Below are 22,484 nucleotides of genomic sequence, written 5' to 3'. Positions count from 1 at the left end.
TCTTTGCCCATTTTAAAATTGTGTTTTTTTTTTTTGTTGTTGTTGTGGGAGTTATTTTTATATATTCTGGATATGAACTCCTTATCAGATATATGACTTGCACATGGTTTTTCCTTATCACTATCTTGATTGCTTTGAAATGTACTAGATTTTAAGTTTTCTAGGTCCAGTATTTTGCTTTTATTGTCTGTGTTTTTGAAAGATCATTGCTATACCCAATGTTATAAAGCTTTCCTTCTATATTTTCTTGTAGGATTTTTGATTTTGGGTCCTACATTTAGGTCTTTTATCTATTTTGAGTTAAGTTTTTTATGTGGTGTGAGGTAAGGATCCAACTTTATTCCTTTGCATGTGGATATCAGTTTTCTTAGTACCAGTTGTTGAAGAGATTATTATTCCCCATTGTGGGGTCTTTGTACCTTTGTCAAAAGATCATTTGACCATATACATGACAGTTTATCTGGAGGCTCACTATTTTGTTCTAATCATCTATAAATCTTTCTTTATGCCAGATTGTTTTGATGATTATAGTTTTGTATTAATGTTTGAAATTAGGAAGTATTAGTTTCCCAATTTTGTTCTGTTTCAAAATTATTTTGGCTATTCCATTTGAATATTGAGAGTCCATGTGAATTTTATGATGCATTTTTCTATTTGTAAAACATGTCATTGGGATTTTGTTGATGACTGCATTGAATCTATTAATCACTTTTAGTAGTTATGGGCTTTTTAATGATATTAATTCTTTTAATCCATGAACATGGGGGTTTCATTTAATTTTGTCTTTTTAAATTTCTTTCACCAATGTTTTATAGCTTTATGTGTGTAAGTCTTTGACTTCTTGGTTATGTTTATTCCAAATTATTGTATTCTTTTCAATACCAATTTAACGGAATGATTTTTAAAATTTCCTTTCAGATTGTTTGTTGTTAGTGTATAAAACATGGAGCTGATTTTTGCATGGTGATTATATAATCCTGCAATTCTGATGAACTTGTTATGAGGGAATATTTAGAGTTTTCCTCTCTGAGATCATGTCATTGTGAGTGGGAATAATCTTACTTCTTCATTTGCAGTTTGGATGCTTTTTAAAATATTTGTCTAACTGCTTTGGCCATGACATTTAGTATATACCATGTTGAGTAGAAATGGCAAGAATATGCATTCATGTGTTGTTTCTGAACTTAGAGTTTCTGAACTTCAATTTTTCATTATTGAGTGTGGTATTAATTTTGGATTTTGGGTTTTTCACATATGGTGTTTATTATATTGAGATGACTTTTTTCTATCTGAAGTTTGTTGAATGCTTCTTTCATGAAAGGGTGTTGAATTTTGTCAAAAGCTTTTTATGCATCAAGTGAGGTGATCTTGTGTCTTTTGTCCTTCATTCTGTAACTGTAGTACATTTCTTTTCTTTTGAGATAGGATCTTGCTCTGTTGCCTAGGCTGGCCAAAACTTGTGATCCTGCTTTCTCAGCCTCCAGAGTAGCTGGGATTACAGGTGTGTGCCACCATGCCCAGCTCTTATGTAGTATAGATATATTGTATATTGATTGTTTTTCATGTGTTGAACTGTCCTTGCATTCCAGTAATAAATCCTGAATAATATTGGCATATAATCTTTTAAATATTTTATTGAACTTGGCTTGCTAGTAATTTGTTGAGTATTTTTGCATCAATATTCATGAGAGATATGGCTTGTAGTTTTCATTTTTAAGTTTCTTTGTTTTTGGTGTATTTTGGAAATAAGGACACAACAGTGAAGCCATCTGGTGCTGGTCTAGAATTTAAAAATTTTTTTAGTTTCTTTTATTATTTTTGATCTATTTACGTTGTCTAGTTCTTTGGGAAAATTTATATTTATCCCACAGATATTTCAAGTGAACTCAATTATATACACACTACCTAAAATTAATATGGTTGTCTGTGTTTTCTTGCTTTCTTTTATTAGTGTTTTACTGATTAATCTTTGTTCTTCAACTTTTATGGGGAGGTTGCTGGGTATCAAACCCAGGGCCTTGCACATGCTAGGTAAGTACTCTTATCACTGAGCTACAGTCCCAGTACCTCTTCAACATTTTATGATATTTTTTAGAGGAGAAAAGTTTTATTTTGGGGATCACTGTTGTCCGCAGACAGTTCCCTGGGACTCCGCGTAATGCAGAAGAACATCGTGGTGAAAAAATGTGGTAAAGGGAAGAGGAAGCAGCTCACATGATGATCAGAAAGTAGAGAGCAAGAGAGAGTCTATTCTCAGATACAAAATCTATGCCCAAAAGGCATGGTCCTAAGAAATGTATGGAATGCTCCATGAATTTGCGTGTCATTCTTGTGCAGGGTCCATGCTAATCTCCGTATCATTCCAATTTTAGTTTATGTGCTGCCAAAGCGAGCACCATTTTATGATTCTTATACTTGTTTTTATTTTAAGCTGTGTCTTGTTGAACTTTTAAAAAGGTAAATTTGAGGCTATTTGTTAACACTTAAAAATCATGTAAGTGATTTTTATGACTTTTCTGTCTTTGGTTTTCACTTTTGTGAGAATCTGGAAGTGGCTACTACTAGAATGTTAGGCAGATGTCATTTCCAGTGACATTTTTTTATATAACTCTGAACTGAATGTTTTGATTTTGATTTCTCTTCTTTAAATCTAACCTGTTTCCATCCTGTTGGTTTTTCTCAAAATACAACTTTGATCAGTTATTTCCTTACTTAATGTTCTCCATTGTCTCCCTTTTGTCTTCAGGATAAATTTAGGGCACTTTTAGTGGCACTTAGCATTCTTGACCAATGGATGTATCTTCCATTGTCTTCCATGAAGCCCTTACACAGATTAGCACTTCAGTTGAATTCATTTCTGCTTCCTACTCCTCTTTCATAAATTCCTTATAATATTTTATGTTAGAATTTCCTCTAGCTTCTATTCACATATGGGTATTCTTTTCTATCTATCTGCATCCTACTGGTCATCCTTGGCTCAAATATGACCAGTTCCATTGTGTCATCAGAAAGTGGGCTCTTTTCCTGTGTGAGGGAAGGAAGGGGCAAAGAAGGCAATGATTATTTAGATTCTAGTTCTTGAGATAGATGGTACATTTATGGTGTCCTTATTATTATTTTTACTATATTTTTTTTGCAGGACTGGGGATTAAACCCAAGTATTCCCACATGCTAGGCAATCACTGTAGCACTGAGGTATAACCATAGCCCTTTATTTTATTATTTTTTAAAACATAGATGAAATAAATAATAGATAATAAAAAGAATCATTCATGGACCAATGTTCATAATGTGTTAAATATTAAGAATTATGATTAATTCCCTCTTGTGTAACTGCAGCCAAAAAACAGACAACAAAATCCCCACAAATGAACATACAAACAAAAATCTCTATTCATAATTTATCTTTTATCTGCCTAATTAGAGCCTGAAGTCTTTAGAATTAGGGACTTGGTATCTTATTTCTAATCCCCACAGCACTCTGCCTTATGCTGCAAACCAACAATTTTGAAAATCTGAATAATGGAATCAAGATTATGTTCCAGTCACTGAGTGTATACATGAAGTACTTTGACCACTTCAAACAAAATCTAGGGTTTTTATGAAAGAATTTTATATTCTGATTTGTTTCATCCTTTTAAGAGAGTTACCCAATATTTCTGAGAGTTAGATGCTTCTGAAAATGAGGAGTTTAAGCTCTGTGACATATTATTTCTTCTCTTTTTCAAGCTCTTTAATTTCATATGCCTTTTTGTATTCAAACCAGATTTGGAGATTTCCTAAGTAAACACTAAAGAACTATAAGAAACAACTATGACCTGTATTTCAGATCTGAGGAGTCAAAATTCTCATCAAATAATGGAATGATTCTCATGTTGGTGAGAAATTGCTAAGAAAGTTCAAGAGAGGATTATTGAACTTCAACTTAGTAGAAATTATAATTGTATTGTTTTAAAAATTTTTAAAATATTTTTTTAGTTGTAGTAGACATAGTGCTTTTATTTTGTTTATTTATTTTTATGTGTTGCTGAGGATTGAACCCAATGCCTCACATGTGCAAAGCAAGCACATTCTACCTCTGAGCCACAACCCCAGCCCCTATAATTGTATCTTGAGTAAATGAAATAACTGAGAGGGAACATTAGCAGAGTTAACTGGAAAAATTTCTTCTCTTTGGGGACATTAGACATAGTAGAATTCTGATACAATTTTGGGGGCTATTATGTATTTTAATCTAGGCTAGCAATATCTTTCCTAGTTGTTTTAGTTTAGGGTCTATAAGATGTAGAACATCCCTGCAATGATTAGGAAAGATCTTTCAGATGGAAGATTTTATTACTTGCAGATCCTGGTGGATACTTAGTATGCCTGTAGCCCACACACATGGAGATCATGGAGTATAGGTAGAAAGAGAGGGAGAAAGGGACCTGTGGGCCAATGCCTTTATTGTATTTAGAGTATTACCCAAACAAGTTTCCAATCAGGAGTTTTATCTGGTAGGTTTAAAGCAAGCAAGCACAAGTTCTGGGAGGTCCTGCTGAGACTAAGGCTTGGTCTTCATGGTGTTTCTATGCAGTTGATGTGAGGTGTGAATGGCAGTGGAATCAGTCAAGCAGGCTGTATCTAAGCTGTCACATAGTGAAGTGGCCACCAGGGAGCTGTTGTATAAGGCAGGACTGACCACAATGAGGGTTGACCACAAAGAGGAACTGTGAGGGTTGTAGAACTAGCAAGTGTGTCAAGAGTGACCAACTTCTGGCATGAGATGGTCTAACTTACATTTCAGAGGGTTGAGGGAGGCAATGAAAAATGGTAAGAGTTTACTATTATGATCTCTCCATGAACAAAAATGTTTACATACATCTGAATTACTCATCTCTCTTGAGCATTTTCTCAATTATTTACTTCTGAATGTTTCCTTAGTAGTTTCTACTGAATCATCTTGGTGAATTCTATTCAGCGTTCAATGTACAATTTAAATATTAAGTTAACTTAAAAGTTATCTATGTAATCTTCCTCTAACTTCCCAGTTGAATTTTTTTTCATATATATATTTATTTATTTTTTTACTGGTTGTTCAAAACATTCAAAGCTCTTGACATATCATATTTCATACATTTGATTCAAGTGGGTTATGAACTCCCATTTTAACCCTGTATACAGATTGCAGAATCACATCGGTTACACATCCATGTTTTTACATACTGCCATACTAGTGTCTGTTGTATTCTGCTGCCTTTCCTATCCTCTACTATCTGTCCTCCCCTCCCCTCCCCTCCCCTCCCATCTTCTCTCTCTACCCCATCTACTGTAATTCATTTCTCTCCCTTGTTTTTTTTTCCCTTTCCCCTCACATCCTCTTATATGTAATTTTGTATAACAATGAGGGTCTCCTTCCATTTCCATGCAATTTCCCTTCTCTCTCCCTTTCCCTCCCACCTCTCATCCCTGTTTAATGTTAATCTTTTTCTCATGCTCTTCCTCCCTGCTCTGTTTTTAGTTGCTCTCCTTATATCAAAGAAGACATTTAGCATTTGTTTTTTAGGGATTGGCTAGCTTCACTTAGCATAATCTGCTCTAATGCCATCCATTTCCCTGCAAATTCTATGATTTTGTCATTTTTTAGTGCTTAGTAATACTCCATTGTGTATAAATGCCACATTTTTTTTAACCCATTCACATATTGAAGGGCATCTAAGTTGGTTCCACAGTCTAGCTATTGTGAATTGTGCTGCTGTGAACATAGATGTAGCAGTATCCCTATAGTACGCTCTTTTAAGGTCTTCAGGGAATAGTCTGAGAAGGGCAATAGCTGGGTCAAATGGTGGTTCCATTCCCAGCTTTCCCAGGAATCTCCAAACTGCTTTCCAAATTGGCCGCACCAATTTGCAGTCCCACCAGCAATGTACAAGAGTACCATTTTCCCCACATCCTTGCCAGCACTTGTTGTTGTTTGACTTCATAATGGCTGCCAATCTTACTGGAGTAAGATGGTATCTTAGGGTGGTTTTGATTTGCATTTCTCTGACTGCTAGAGATGGTGAGCATTTTTTCATGTACTTATTGATTGATTGTATATCCTCCTCTGAGAAGTGTCTGTTCAGGTCCTTGGCCCATTTGTTGATTGGGTTATTTGTTTTCTTATTGTTTAATTTTTTGAGTTCTTTGTATAATCTGGATAATAGGGCTCTATCTGAAGTGTGAGGAGTAAGATTTGTTCCCAGGATTTAGGCTCCCTATTTGCCTCTCTTATTGTTTCTCTTGCTGAGAAAAAACTTTTTAGTTTGAGTAAGTCCCATTTGTTGATTCTTGTTTTTAACTATATTCTTGTTATTAATATGTGCTATGGGTGTCCTATTAAGGAATTTGGAGCCTGACCCCACAATATGTAGATCAGAGCCAACTTTTTCTTCTATCAGACGCAGTCTCTGATTTGATATCAAGCTCCTTGATCCATTTTGAGTTAACTTTTGTGCATGGTGAGAGAAAGGGATTCAGTTTCATTTTGTTGCATATGGATTTCCAGTTTTCCCAGCACCATTTGTTGAAGATGCTATCCTTCCTCCATTGCATGCTTTTAGCCCCTTTATCAAATATAAGATAGTTGTAATTTTGTGGATTGGTTTCTGTGTCCTCTATTCTGTATCATTGGTCCACCCACCTGTTTTGGTACCAGTACCATGCTGTTTTTGTTAGTATTGCTCTGTAGTACAGTTTGAAATCTGGTATCGCTATACCTCCTGATTCACACTTCCTGCTTAGAATAGCTTTTGCTATTCTGGGTCTTTTATTTGTCCATATGAATTTCATGATTGCTTTATCTATTTCTACAAGAAATGCCTTTGGGATTTTGATTGGCATTGCATTGAACCTATAGAGAACTTTTGGTAATATCGCCATTTTGATGATGTTAGTTCTGCCTATCCATGAACAGGGTATATTATTCCATCTTCTAAGATCTTCTTCTATTTCTCTCTTTAGAGTTCTGTAGTTTTCATTGTATAAATCTTTCACCTCTTTTGTTAGGTTGTTTCCCAAGTATTTTATTTTATTTTTTTGAGGATATTTGAATGGGGTGGTTTTCCTCATTTCCAGTTCAGAAGATTTGTCACTGATATACAGGAATGCCTTTGATTTATGCGTGTTGATTTTATATCCTGCCACTTTGCTGAATTCATTTATTAGTTCTAGTAGTTTCTTTGTAGACCCTTTTGTGTCTTCTAGGTATAGTATCATATCATCCTCAAATAGTGATAATTTAAGTTCTTCTTTTCCTAACATAATGCCTTTAATTTCTTTTTTCTGTCTAATTGCCCTGGCCAGTATTTGGAGAACTATATTGAATAGAAGTGGTGAGAGAGGGCATCCCTGTCTTGTTCCAGATTTTAGAGGGAATGCCTTCAGTTTTTCTCCATTCAGAATGATGCTAGCCTGAGGCTTAGCATATATAGCTTTTACAATGTTGAGGTAAGTTCCTGTTATCCCTTGTTTTTCTAGTGTTTTGAACATAAAGGGATGCTGTACTTTATTGAATGCTTTTTCTGTGTCTATCGAGATCATCATATGGTTCTTTTCTTTAAGTCTATTGATGTGGTGAATAACGTTTATTGATTTCCGTATATTGGACCAGCCTTGCATCCCAGGGATGAATCCTACTTGATCATGGTGCACAATCTTTTTGATATGTTTTTGTATCCAATTTGCCAGAATTCTATTGAGGATTTTTACATTTAAATTCATTAGGGATATTGGTCTGTAGTTTTCTTTCTTTGAGGTGTCTATCTGGTTTGGGAATCAGGGTGATATTGGCCTCATAGAATGAATTTGGAAGTCCTCCCTCTTTTTCTATCTCCTGAAATAGATTGTAGAGTATTGGTATTAGTTCTTCTTTAAAGTTCTTGTAAAACTCTGCTGTATATCCATCTGGTCCTGGGCTTTTCTTGGTTGGTAGTCTTTTGAAGGCTTCTTCTATTTCCTCACTTGATATTGGTCTGTTTAGGTTGTTTATATCATCCTGACTCAATCTGGGTAGTTCATATGTCTTAAGGAATTTATCGATGCCTTCACTATCTTCTATTTTATTAGAGTACAGGGTTTCAAAATAATTTCTAATTATCTTCTGTATTTCTGAATTGTCTGTTGTGATGTTGCCTTTTTCATCCCGTAAGCTAGTAATTTGGGTTTTCTCTCTTCTTCTCTTTGTTAGCGTGGCTAGTGGTCTATCAATCTTATTTATTTTGTCAAAGAACCAACTTTTAGTTTTGTCAATTTTTTCAATTGTTTCTTTTGTTTCGATTTCATTGATTTCAGCTCTAATTTTAATTATTTCTTGCCTTCTACTGTATTTGCTGCTGATTTGTTCTTCTTTTTCTAAGGCTTTGAGGTGTAGTGTGAGGTCATTTATTTGTTGGCTTTTCCTTCTTTTAAAGAATGAACTCCATGAAATGAATTTTCCTCTAAGTACTGCTTTTATAGTGTCCCAGAGATTTCGATATGTTGTGTCTTAGTTTTCATTTACCTCTAAGAATTTTTAAATTTCCTCTTTGATGTTTTCTGTAACCCTTTGTTCATTCAGTAGCATATTGTTTAATCTCCATGTGATGTAGGATTTTTCCTTTCTCAATTTATTATTGATTTCCAATTTCATTCCATTATGATCAGATAAAATGCATGGTAATATCTCTGCTCCTTTGTAATTGCTAAAATTTGCCCTTTGACATAATATATGGTCTATTTTTGAGAAGGATCCATGTGCTGCTGAGAAGAAAGTGTATGTGCTTGATGTTTGGTGGTGTATTCTGTATATATTAATTAAGTCTAAATTATTAATTGTATTATTGAGCTCTATGGTTTCTTTATTCAACTTTTGTTTGGAAGATCTGTCCAGTGGTGAGAGAGGTGTGTTAAAATCTCCCATGATTATTGTGTTGTGGTCTATTTGACTCTTGAACTTGAGAAGAGTGTGTTTGAAGAACGTAGCTGCAGCATTGTTTGGGGCATATATATTAATGATCGTCAAGTCTTGTTGGTGTATGGTTCCCTTGAGCAGTATGTAGTGTCCTTGTTTATCCCTTTTGATTAACTTTGGCTTGAAGTCTATTTTATTTGATACAAGTATGGACACCCCTGCTTGCTTCCGGGGTCCACATGAGTGATATGATTTTTTCCAATCTTTCACCTTCAGTCTGTGTATATCTTTTTCTATCAGATGAGTCTCCTGTAGGCAGCATATTGTTGCATCTTTTTTTTAAATCCATTCTACTAGCCTATGTCTTTTGATTGGTGCATTTAAGCAATTAACATTTAGGGTTACTATTGAGATATGGTTTGTATTTCCAGCCATATTTGATTATGTATGTTACTTAACATGATTTTTTTTCCTCTCGATTAGTTTTTTCTTTACTGTACTACCTCCCGCTGTTGGTTTTCATTGTTTTTTTTTTTTTTTTCATTTCCTCTTCCTGTAATGTTTTGCCAAGGATGTTTTGAAGAGCTGGTTTTCTAGCTGCAAATTCTTTTAACTTTTGTTTATTGTGGAAGATTTTTATTTCATCTTCAATCCTGAAGTTTAATTTCGCTGGATACAGGATTTTTGGTTTGAACCCTTTTTCTTTCAGCATTTGAAATATGTTGTTCCAGGATCTTCTAGCTTTCAGAGTCTGTGTTGAAAGATCAGCTATTATCCTGATTGGTTTACCCCTAAATGTAATCTGCTTCCTCTCTCTTGTGGCTTTTAAGATTCTCTCCTTATTCTGTATGTTGGGCATTCATTATTATGTGTCTTGGTGTGGATCTCTTATGATTTTGTACATTTGGTGTCCTGTAGGCTTCTAGTATTTGGATTTCTTTTTCATTTATTAAGTCTGGGAAGTTTTCTAGTATTATTTCATTGAATAGATTGCTCATTCCCTTGTTTTGGACCTCTATACCCTCTTGTATCCCAATAACTCTTAGGTTTGGTTTCTTTATGTTATTCTGTAATTCTTGGATGTTCTGCTCATGATCTCTTAACATTCTTGCAGAGCTGTCTATGTTTTTTTCAAGTTGAAAAGCTTTGTCTTCGTTGTCTGAAGTTCTATCTTCTAAGTGTTCTACTCTGTTGGTAATACTCTCATTTGAGTTTTCAATTTGGTTTATTGTTTCCTGCATTTCGAGGATTTCTGTTTGTTTGTTTTTTATATCCTCTATCTCCCTGTAGAGTTGATCTTTTGCTTCTTGGATTTGTTTATGTAATTCATTGTCAAAGTGATCTTTCATTGCCTGAGTTTGCTGTATAATGTCTTCCTTGAGATTCCAGATCATCTGAAGCATGTATATCCTGAACTCTTTGTCTGACATTCCATCAGCTGTAGATGTTACCTCATCTAATGTTAAATTGACCTGTATTGTTTGTGGTCCTTTCTTTCCTTGTCTTTTCATACTGCTCATGATTCTTTCTAGTTTTGTGAAACTGTTGTGTTAATGTTTTTCCACTTATATATTTGTATTGTTCTTGTATAGCTCCAAAATCCCTCTTTTGCAGAGAAAGACAATGTTAACAGTTCCCAATATCAACAGTACATCATCTAAGCACAAGTTTTCATTATTAATACATTTATAGTTAGATTCTAAGTCTATAGATATTGGTTTTAATTATTACTTAAGAATATAGTCATTAGTTTCATAAAAGGCACACCATATCTGGTGGCATATAGAAAACTTAATTTCAGATGAAGGATGTTATACTTAGAGGGAAAGGAGTGAGGGTATGAGGTTAAACTAACTTAGCACCTTTGGAGAACTCTAACCAATAGACGGTTAATTTATGGAAGAATGTATAGACTCAACCTCCTATCTGTATTTAGATAGGTACCCTATGTATAGATAGCAAAAGTTAGGAGATTGAAAGTGGGATAGAGGGAATACGAATGAAAAAAAGAAAAAAATAACAAGGAAGAAAAGAGAAATAAGAGAGAAGGAAAAGGAAAGTAAGATAGAAATAAAGAAAAAATGGGGGGAAGGTGGGTTATATGCAATTCCTCTATATTATATTATTTTGGTAATTCAGTTGTTCATGCACAGTTCTTGGTTTCACATATGTTGAAGTTGTGGAAGAGAGAGAAGAAAAGAGAGAAAGAAAGAGAAAAAAAGTCTCTTAGAACACTGTTTTCCTTGCTTCCAGTAGGTGGCATTGTCTATTCCTAGCTTGAGCCTCTGTGTTCAGGGTGGTGGGTGTAGCCAGTGTGAAAGGAAATGAGCTTCCACCCTTATCTTCCCTACTCTAGTCTCTGAGGTGGAAACCAGGTGCCTGTACAGTTGTTGTTTTGTGTTGATAGCTACAACCCCCCAAAACTTGTGGGAAACATTTTGAGTTATGGCAGCTAAGGGTGGGGGAGTTGGAAACCGGGTACCTGGATCAGCCGCAGAACCGTGTTGGTTGCCACACCCCCTTTGATGGGTTTTAAGGGTTGATGGGCTTTCTCAGGACTAGCACATGGGGCGGGGCCGGGCTTCCTCCTCCAGTCTGGATTATTTCCGGTGGCCGCCGAGGCCTGGTCCTTGCCTGCGCCAGCGCGACTGCTGTGCTAGTTCCCCTCGCTGGCAGCTCCCTCCAGTTAAAATTAACCACCCTACAATCTATCTTCTCTTCACTTCTTTAGTTACGTATTATATTCTATTTACTACATAATACGTAATGTGTGTGTGTGCATATACACATGCTTTGATGGTACTTCCCATATATTATCTTACTCTAAATATGCATTGTACTGTCTGCTTTAAGCTTAAATCTTCTTGTGGACAGGCACTTGGTGATCTTAAGTTTTCTTTGTGTCCCACCTAGGAATCATAACAGTTACTGGCCCATGGTAAGTGCTCACGAAAGAGAGGAGCTTAGAGCAAAGCTTTTTGCATATCACTTTTAAATGAAATATGATATAGAAAAAATTAAAATGTATAGAAGAGATTAAGGGGAATTTTATTAGTCTAAATTTATTAGGTAAAATTTGTGACATTTGATTCTTATAATTATCCAAAAGAGCAATGAAGCTGATTTAATAAACTTCTAGTGCAATTTGTGTTTATGGAAGGCAGTTGCAGCCCCATTAGTCTAAGTATCCAATTTAATTTTCTTCTTCCCTTACACACACACTCTCTCTCTCTCTCTCTCTCTCTCTCTCTCTCTCTCTCCCTTCAGACCTCTCTTTTTGCGTGGTATCAAAAAAAATCTGCATGCACACAAATGAGTTATTGCAAATTGCAGCATTTTAAATAGCTTGTTTTTTAATTTAACTGATGCAGTAGCTCAAAAGAGTAGGAAATGCTTGTTTAAAATTAAAATCACAGCAAGAAACAAGTGCATGCAGTATTAATTGTTAAGTGTTCAGTTTAAGAGTCAATTAATGGATTACTCAGCCAGTTTAATTTGTTACAGAAAATACCTTATGAAAATATCTTGTCATTTATTAGAGTGGAACACACAAATGTCATAGGATTATATTTGCTTGTTTTACGTTTTTATGGGAATAGATGTATGTAGGAAATGATTAGGAAGACAAGTAATTTTCTTAATGAGTGTCACATTCTAAGAAGTTCAAATATGTCTCCATGGAAGCCTTATCTTGAGGGGCCCAGAAAAAAGCAGAGTTACCAGGCAGCACAGATGAAAGCATTTTGGGGTATCCCTCGAGTTACAAGTTGATAAGGGAACATAAGGGTGATGCTTTTATCAGACTTTTAGAAAGAATTAGTATGTTTTAACAATGAAATTTGAATCCAGTGTTTAGCAAAAGACTGGGAGCTGTTCAAATACCCCGTGACTAGAAGCAAAGGATATTGGCATAGGGCAGATTTTTGAGTCTGACCCTTCCATTTTTTACAGACTGGAACTGCAGTGATGTGTGTGAAAGTCTCTAGAACATTATCAAATATGTGTATACTAAATATATATTTCCTTTAAATAATAAATAAGTAAATCAGAAAAGAGAAAGAATAATAACAATCTTTACTGTATGTCTCCCGTCTGCCAGACACAACATATTAAGTGCTCATTGCAAACCCAGCATTGTACTATTATTATTCCCATTTTAAAGATAAGATAGTTGAGACATTAAGAGATCATGCAGTGTGTTCAAGGTTGCACAGCATGTGTATACCTTGCAGAGTGTGGATTTGAGTTCTGGCTCTTTGATCTCCTTAAGTCCAAATGTCTAACCAGGGCACTACACCAACAAAATGCATTTAGCAAGTACAGTGCTTCCTCTAGTGATTTATTTTTGTTTAATTGTAGCTGATTTTATGTAATCATGCCAGGCTGATCTTTCTGTTTCGTTTATCATTTCCATGGAAATACCGTGATTCTTAATTGTCTCTTAACCTTGAACAGAATGTTTGCCAGCAGCATTTAAAGAAACAGATCGTGTCTGGGCATTTGGACTGATGAAGGGCATCTGATGTTCCCAGCAAGCCTTTCACATTCTTTTCAATTCAGACAGATGCACTGATGCATGAGGTGCCTCCCTCCTGACACACTTTTATCATGGACAGAAGAGAAGAAAATAGCATTTAAAATAAAAGCTGTTGGTTATTTATTTTATTTTTCTAGTTTACATTTCAATGATTGCTGATTTTGTGGCTTGGAAAGACTAGTCTTGAAGACCATATAGGGGGAAAAAATCACAAAAGGAAGAGTCAAAGTCTTGAGAATTGCGGGGTCTTTTTTCTACTTTCGAGAGCTTTTTCTTGTATAACAATACAGAGCATAGTGTAGAAAAAAGGAAATAATATTTGTTGCAAATGATTGTTATTTACTTCTGGTCTCAGCAGTCATTTAGCTGGCAGATGTGCTGAGAAACTCAAGAAAGGACTTACAGTCTCTGGGGAAGAAGGATGAGTCAGTGCACCATTATAAAATAATGCTCTATTGTATCATGGTACTATGTATCAAGTGCTATAGGATCTCAATAATGGGGGTAAATAGCTGGGGGTGGAGTGCAGACAGGAAGAACTTCACCATGGAGGTGATTCTTGAGCAAGGTGTTGAAGGGTGAATAGGAGTTTGCCAGGTTGTGAAATGGGGACTACAAGTGCAGATTCTTGCCTCTTTGCCCTGTTTCTGTTTCTCTGCATTTTTCATATACCTCTTCTCTATCTTTGCTTTAATGTTCAAGGGAAAAAGCAATTGAAAATGACAAATTGAAATAAAATGCTTGTTAAATTTTCCTATTATTTTTAATAAGAGGCCTTAAGAAAAGAGTTACAATTGATTATTTTGTCTTACTTTAAACAAAGTATAGGTGGAGGCTTCATTTAATTTTATAGTACTGCATCAGCATTAGTTGGCTAATTCTTAGTACAAGTATGCAGATTGAGTTCCTGTAGAAATAGAGATCAGAAACAATATTTTTTAAAGTTTTAGGTCTAGATCCAAGCTAATTTTTGGCCTCCAAATGACTGGCTTTATTTGTTTTATAAGTTCAGTGCAATTTTTTGTAGACACAAGTGTGGAGGTCTTTTCTAAGAATTTAAAGTCTCCTCTATATTGTATTGGGTTCATAATCATGGATGTCCCACAAGAGCTCTGTTTAAAATGTTTTGTTTTCTTGATGCTTTAAAAATATGAATGCTCGAGCTGGGGCTGTAGCTCAGTGGTAGAGCACTTACCTAGCTTGTGTGAGGCACTGAGTTCGATCCTCAGCACCACATAAAAATAAAAAAAATACAAAAGTGGAAAAAAATTCTTAAAAATATATGGATGCTTAATTTATTCTGGTTTTGAAATATTAGTTATTATATATATATTAAGAAACAAGCTTCTGGTAAACCTCAAGGGGTTCTGCAACCAACTGTCAGGGGTCTGAAGGATGATGGCAAAGCACCTACATGCACACGTTGACCTGAATTATCCAGATAATTGCTGTCACCTCTGGTACCCCTTGGCAATGCCATCAACTACTCCTTCTAATGGTTGTCTTCTTTGTGCCAGGCCTCTCTCCACTAGATGGTGCTAATACTTGCTATTGCAGCTTCAGCCCAGAGTAAGGGTAATTTTAGCAATAAGGATGAATCTGGTATTCAATAAATATTTACTGAGCACTCATGAACCAGACCCTCTAGTGGTTGTGGGAAGTGGGTGAAAAATATAGCTAGGGTGCAGATCCTGCCCTTGGGAGGTTATACTCTTATTGTTGTACCCAAATAACAAGGGAACAACTAGAAAAGGCCATGAGACAGAGGCAATCCACCTGGGTTCACATCCTGACTCCTCCCCGGATTAGTTTAGGAGCTGAGTGACTTGACTTCTCTGAGCCTCAGTTTCTTCATCTGTATGATGAGAATGATGATAGTACCTCCCTCAAGAACTCAAGAGTTAAATATGTGAAGCAGCTTACCACTGCAGCTGGTATGTGACGGTGTTCACCTCCTGCCCCCAGCTGGAGCATGCTTGCCCAGGGAGCTTTGTTAGTATTGTTTACTAGTGGATCTCAAAGGTGCCTGGCCTGAAGCAGGCACTCCTTGGCAGTAGATATATTGAGTGAACAAAGGAGGGTGAGAAGGTGGCTCTGTGAATCTGGCTGAGTGTGTGAGATGTGGAAGTCTGGGTCTAACAGGGGCTCAGAAGCTCTTAGGTTTTCTTAGCTTCCTCTAGATTTCTGTCCTGGTCATTCTAAAAGAGGTCTCTTTGTCCTTGAAAAATGCCCTTTGCATAAGAGGGTCTTCCTGAGAAAATACAGTAATTGCAGAGGCTTGTTTTTCCATGTATTCTTCTGGACCTCTTATGGGGTGGCTGGCCTCTCTGGGGCTGCCTCCACTTCTCTGTCCGCTTCTCCTGGGTACTTTCTTTCTACATTGATCAAATATCTTGAAGGCAAATGTCAAGACTAGGAATAAGAAAAGCTTAATTTGTCACACCGAGTACAGCTGTGTGTGGAATTGCGATTTGCATCTTCATGTCCTGCTTATTCCAGAAAAGTGGCATTTTACAGATTTCCTGTATTATTCATGAATTTCAAGGCTTTGTAGTTTAAAAATAAGAGTTCAGGTAATAACCAAGAATAAGGGAAGTTAAACTCAGGTTTTCTCACTCTTGCTAGATCTCATCACTTTTCCATCTGTTGATGCATTTCATAGCCCGTTACTACCTTAGGTGTATAGATATCAGGAAGAAAAAAAAAATGAACATGGAAACGTTAGCTAAGGCATCACATCTGGGTTCCTCATTAGCTTCAAATTTGCAAGAGAATATGCTCAGTTAAAAAAAACAAAACAAAACAAAACACTGACCTGCATAGAGAAACGTAAACAGACGTGTAGCAGCAGGCAAGTACCACAGCATTTTCCTGCCACCCAGGTGAATGAACTCTCATCCTTGGCTGAGGCCTGCCCTTGGCCACTTGGCATTCCTAGAGTATGAAAGCCCCCCTGTGGTTATCCTGCTTGTTGGGATGTGCAGGGTTTGTCATGCTGAGTATAGATCAGGTGTTAACCAGCCTGATCTTCTAAATTATGTGTATTTAATGAAAACATAGATTGGTTCAGGTCAGAGAGAAACCTGGGCATATGTGCTGAGGAAGTTCCCTTCCCAGAAATGCCTGGAAGGAGCAATATTTAAGATGGAAGCCAGGTGGTGTGAAAGTACCTTGCTGAAAGGCCACCTCCCTATGGTTACATGAATTTAGGTGAGAAAGCACTCTCCTGGGGTGAAAACATCCCCATGTTGCTTAGAAGGCAGCTCAGTGACTGCTTTCCTGCTCTCCCAAGTGGGAGAAGTGGCCCTGAGGGCTGTGAGACTTTGTGGATCACAGCATTCTTGTCATCCAGTGTTAAGGGTGCTGGCTGAGAAGCAGCAGGAAATCTTGGGGAGAAAATCAACACAGTTTGAAGGATGAAGTAAAGAATAAGAATGAACCATGACGTTATTTAAAATGTATCACAGAATGGAGGCTTGAGGTGAATTGGTGCAAGTCCAGTGCTGTTTCTTGGCTAAAATGCTGTTACCCCAGGCCCTGTTTAGGATTGATGGGGAAAATACAGGAGTGCTGTTCAGTTAGTAAGACCATATTTATTTAGTGCCAGTCTACTAGGTACTGAGTCACGTGTTACATGGAGAAATGTGGGCATGCATGTGTGTGTGTATGTTTGTGTGTGTATGTGTGTGGGTCTTCTTGGTTGTGGGGGCGGGGATCACAGATTGATAAATGGGGGACATTGCAAGGTCAACAAAGGAATTCGCATCTAGGATTTTAAAGTCTCCGAGACTTTACTTGGCTTTTACTGAGAAGATGGAGTTCAAAGTCTCTATCACTTCTTTGATTTTGATAATTAGGTTTGTCTGAGTGATCAAACACTTTTGATGTTTCTAATTGCCTCTCTGTGATGTCTGCATGTTCCCTTCCTTCCTTTCTCCAACCGATATGTATTTAATGCCTATGTCACTGTACGAGGATTTTGATTCAGGGCTGAGCAAGGGAAAACATGGTTCCTGTCCTAATATACCTTACATTACTGAGGATCCAGACAAATAGGTGGGTACCAGGAATACAGTGCATTTGATGAGGAGGAGATGCTTTGAGAATGCAGAGTAGGGTACTCATGAGAAGCTGGAGGTTCTTTCTGGAGGAAGCAGCATCTAAGCTGATGTCCAAGGAATTCATAAAAAGTTTCTTCTCAGCAAAAGAAACAATCTGTGAGGTGAATAGAGAGTTTACATCTTGGGAACAAATTTTTACACATCAGATAGAGCACTACTCTCTAGACTACATAAAGAACTCAAAAAGCTAACTACCAAAAAAATCAAATAACCCAATCAATAAATGGGCCTAGGAACTGAACAGATACTTCTCAGAAGATGACATACAAGCAATCAATAAATATATGAAAAAATTTCAACATTTCTAGCAATTAGAGAAATGCAAATCAAAACTATTCTAAGATTTCATCTCCCTCCAGTCAGAATGGCAGCTATTATGAAGACAAACAACAATAAGTGTTGGCAAGGATGTGGGAAAAAATGCACACTTATACATTGCTTGTGGGACTGCAAATTGGTGCAGCCAATCTGGAAAGCAATATGGGAATGGAACCCAAAGGACATCCCCAAGGACAGCATACTACGGGACACAGACATATCAATGTTTATAGCAGCACAATTCACAGTAACTAAATTGTGGAACCAACCTAGATGTCCTTCATTAGATGAATAGATAAAGAAAATGTGGTATATGTACACAATGTAATATTGCTCAGCATCAAAAGAGAATAAAATCATGGCATTTGTAGGTAAATTGATGGAGTTGGAGAATATAATTCTAAGTCAAATGAGCCAATCTCAAGAAACCAAATGCCAAATGTTTTCTCATATATTGGAGATGGGTGGTGGAGCATGGGAGAAATGGAAGAACTTTAGATAGGGCAAAGAGGAGGAAGTGGAAAGGAGGGGGCATGGGAGTAGGAAAGATGGTGGAGTGAGATGGACATCATTGTCCTAAGAACATATATGAAAACATGAATGGTGTGACTCTACTTTGTCAACCAGAGACATGAAAAATTGTGCTCTATGTGTATAATATGAATTGAATTGCATTCTGCTGTCATATGTAACAAATTAGAATAAATAAAATAAATAAATAAAATCTGCAACTTGACTGAGACATAATAATCATGCTCACTTCATTTAGCCCTGTATTAGGAGATACAACTAATAGCTGATAATGGAAACATGATTCATGATGATTTTTTTTTCTGGCAAAGCTGAAATCAGGTCTGTAACATGAAATATATAAAATAAACATAAAGCCTTTCATATGATAAGCATAAAGTCCTGCTAAATGAATGGGAGAGGGCTACTTAGCAGTATGTGGAATAAACACCCAGAGACGTCAATCCTAAATACAAGTTTCTGGTTTCCAGACCTTCCTCAAGGAGAAGGGTTGTTTGGGAATCTACATGTTTCAAAAGCTTCTCAGTGATTCTGATAATTCTGATAATTTTTCAGTTTTGGGAATCCCTACTATGGGCTGGAGAGTCTAGTGTATATTTCCTTCCATAAGAGGTTTTCTAAAATGTGAACATTTTTTAAAACTAAACACTCTAAAAGCCACTGTATTTCAGAATAATTCTACCCAGTTTCTTTTACCCCTTGAATTATTATTCCATAGCAGTGAAACTCAGGAGAAGCAATTTAATCAAAGAACCATTATCTATGATTTCTAAATGTTAGAATGAAGACAGGCGGCAGAGTTAATTTGCTTCCAATCCCTCTCTATGCAGATTATAGCTCCCTAATCTTCTTTTTCTCTGAACTCCTACTTCAATGGAACCCCTAATGTGAGTTGCATACATTGCTCAATTATATAATATTTTGGTATCTTTGTCTGAGATTTACTGGTTTTTAACATTTGTATGCATCTTTAAGTTAAATTCTGAAGGCTTTATAAACACCCTGCTTTCTAATTAACAGTGGATATAAATAGTTATTGTGATACATATTAAAGCTATATATTAATGAATACTCACAATAAGTCTAGGTTTTTTTTTCTTCTTCTTTTTTGCTTTCTCTCTCTTGAAGATAAGATTTATCAAATACAATGCTGGGAGGATGAATGTATAATTTGAACGAACACTTCCCTAAATACCAATATTACTTTATATAGTTAATTATAAGATTTTAATAAGTTGCCAATAAGTTCCATTTCTTTTGTGCAAATTTGTGAATGTAATAAAACACTTTTGACTAATTAAATAAAACAATATAAGATTTAATTATCAGCTTTTTAGGAATTTTATGAACCAGATTGTGTTGCCAGAATCGCTTAGGTAATTTAAGAATCACAGAATTTTCTTAAATGTTTTATTTTGTTCTTAAAACTAAAATAGTAATTTTTATATGTTCATTGAAAAAAATTCAAGCATAGTAAAATATATATATAAAAAAGCTAAAACCACTAAAATCTCTATAACTCCAGTAAAACTGCTATTGATACTCTGGTGGATAGTCTTTGGCCATTTCAGTAGGCATGCGCGCGAACACACACACACACACACACACACACACAATGTATATATACACCCACAGATATAAACATAGACCTAATTTTACATGTAAGGTTAATAAATTATATATAACTGTTACTTATAATTGAGGGCTAGATGTTATTTTCTATGCAGTCTTCTGTTGGTTCCATGTCAATAATTAGACATAAGCACTTTTATCCTAGTTAAGAATAATCTTTGTCATCTCAGGATGGAAGACATACATTCACTTTTTCATAGTAGTATTAAGATTTAATTTTTACTTGGTAATCCTTCATCCATGTGGGGTTTATATTTATAAGTTGAAAAGTAAGAAGTCAATATTATTTTTACCTGAATTGCTGGTTAGTTTTCAGAATTCATGAAGATCCATTTTTTTACTACTGATTTTAAAATGACTACTTCTTTTATATTAAATTCTTTATTCCAAGTCCTGAGAAAATCTGCATGGGGGAGCTGGAAAACAAGGAAGGAGTCTCAAATCCTACTTCCAGAGAGACTGGTAGAGAGCAAGGGCTAGATCCAAGAAGAGGGATCTGTAAGGGACTTCCTTCAGGAAACCCACAAATTCCTGAAGCAATGCAAGGGAAGGAGTTCTTCTTTTTGTTTGTTTGTTTTGTTTTGTTTTAGTGAAATGTCTGCATTTAGCCTTCAGCAAGGATCAGCTTACTTGTGGGCCTCCAGAGAGTGCCAATATCTTTCTTTGGGGATTACCTTGTATATTTTAAATTGTTTTCCAAAAACTTTGTTTCCGTAGCTTGAAACTCAAACAATTCCACAAAGCAATCCCAATTTAATATTTTCCTTTTATTTCTCTCTCCCTGATTCCTTTTCTCTTTTTGATTTCTCTGTAGTTCTTATTCTTGCATTCTCAGGGAAAAAAAAAATCCTTCTTTCTCTTCTCCATTCTATTTGGGAGCCAAAACATAATCCTAACTTCATCCGATAGACCTAAGGAAACTAACCTAAGGATAGTTCTTATGGGTCAGCTTAAAAAGGAAAAGGTAGGGAAGAACTTATGAAATGAACACTCAGTGCCATGAACACCTGAGCTCTTGGAAACTATCAGAGATCCCTTTCAGCATTACCATGGACTCAGTCCTTCCCTTCATCCCACGTGTTTTACTCTTTCTCCTGCTTTCAAAATTTTTGTCTCTTTTATTTACTGCTGTATCTCTGACATTTAGAACAGTCATTTAGAAGGAGCTCCATTAATACAATCAGTTCTCTGTATGTTCTATATTTGCAAATTCAACCAACTGCTGATGGTACACTATATAATTAGGCCTACTATGGTTGTGACTATACTGAACATATAAAGACTTTTTTTTTTTTTTACTACTCTTCCCTAAACAATAAGTACAACAGCCATGCTCATAGTATGTGTAACATATTAGGCATTGTAAGTAATCTTAACGTGATTTAAAGTGTATGGGAGCATGTATGTAGGATATGTGTAAACACTATACTATTTTATATAAGAACCTTGAAAATCCAGAGATTTAGGAATTCATGGTGGTAGTGGGGATTGTGTCCTGGAACCAGATCCCTATGAATACCTAGGGATGTCTATATTTGTTGACGTAATTAAGAGATGTTCTTGACGGATGAGCAAATTGGCTTATTTCTTTTTACTGTATTTCAATTTTGCATTGCAAGTGTTTTAGTGACACGCATTTTCCTTGTAAAAGCAGGATTTTGGACTTATGTGGGATAATTTAAGTATCAAGTGTATTTCTAGCAGAAAATTCTTAAGTTCTAATTTGCCAGTTGACTGACTTTTAGAATATGATCTGTTGGCAAATTAGGGACTGTCTATACCTTACTTTTCATGTTTCAGGAGTGTATCTTTTACAAGTATAAACAAAGTGACCAACATGTATCTGTCTTTGTTTCTCAAGTGCTTAGGTGCATCTTTCCCAAAATGAAAGCTAAGGCTATTAAATATAGAGGGAAAGTTTTTTGAAAAGCTGAAAAATATTAAGCATTTGGCCAAAGAGTTTACTGTACATGTTTTCTCTGTTTTCTGAGTGTCTTTTGCATTAACATCCTTCATAAAAGAAATGAAGAAATATTTATTCTCTATGTAGAACCAAGCACAGGGAAAGTGTTAGATTTGCCTAACATATTTCAGAGTTGTGCCCTTTCTTGTGATCCACCTCAAAACTGGCACAGTGAGACAAACTGTTTTTATTTTAAAGAATGTTCCTCAGACATTGGTGTTGTGTAAGAATTTTCTGGGATAGGAAAAAAATGATCACTTCCTACTTCCCATTCCCGAACCTGGATTCCCAAAATATCTCACCAATCTCTGTGGGTGGAACAAAATGCTTTTGCTACACTACAAAGGGGAAGTTAAGATGCATTAAAAGCTACTTGAATTGAGACAGTAGAAGTGATCCGCGATGGGATCATTATCCAAGGGTGGTAGACTTTGATTTCTGAGAATGTGTTACAATATCCCACATCCAGCTTGA

General features: G+C 35.9%; 1 protein-coding gene and 1 non-coding gene across 2 annotated transcripts in view; one reads left to right on the top strand and one right to left on the bottom strand.

The window, feature by feature from the left end:
* Positions 1 to 22,484, top strand: part of Htr7 (5-hydroxytryptamine receptor 7) — a 46,158-nt gene that overhangs the window by 22,578 nt on the left and 1,096 nt on the right. The gene's annotated exons all lie outside the window — the stretch shown is intronic.
* On the bottom strand, positions 2,293 to 2,396 carry LOC113188871 (U6 spliceosomal RNA). The gene has a single exon (XR_003301593.1). It is a non-coding gene; the product is annotated as a U6 spliceosomal RNA (small nuclear RNA).

The sequence above is a fragment of the Urocitellus parryii genome, chromosome 5 (genome assembly GCF_045843805.1).
Source record: "Urocitellus parryii isolate mUroPar1 chromosome 5, mUroPar1.hap1, whole genome shotgun sequence".
Lineage (NCBI taxonomy): Eukaryota > Metazoa > Chordata > Mammalia > Rodentia > Sciuridae > Urocitellus > Urocitellus parryii.
Note: the sequence above shows the minus strand (reverse complement) of the source record. Positions and strands in the feature narration are given on the sequence as shown.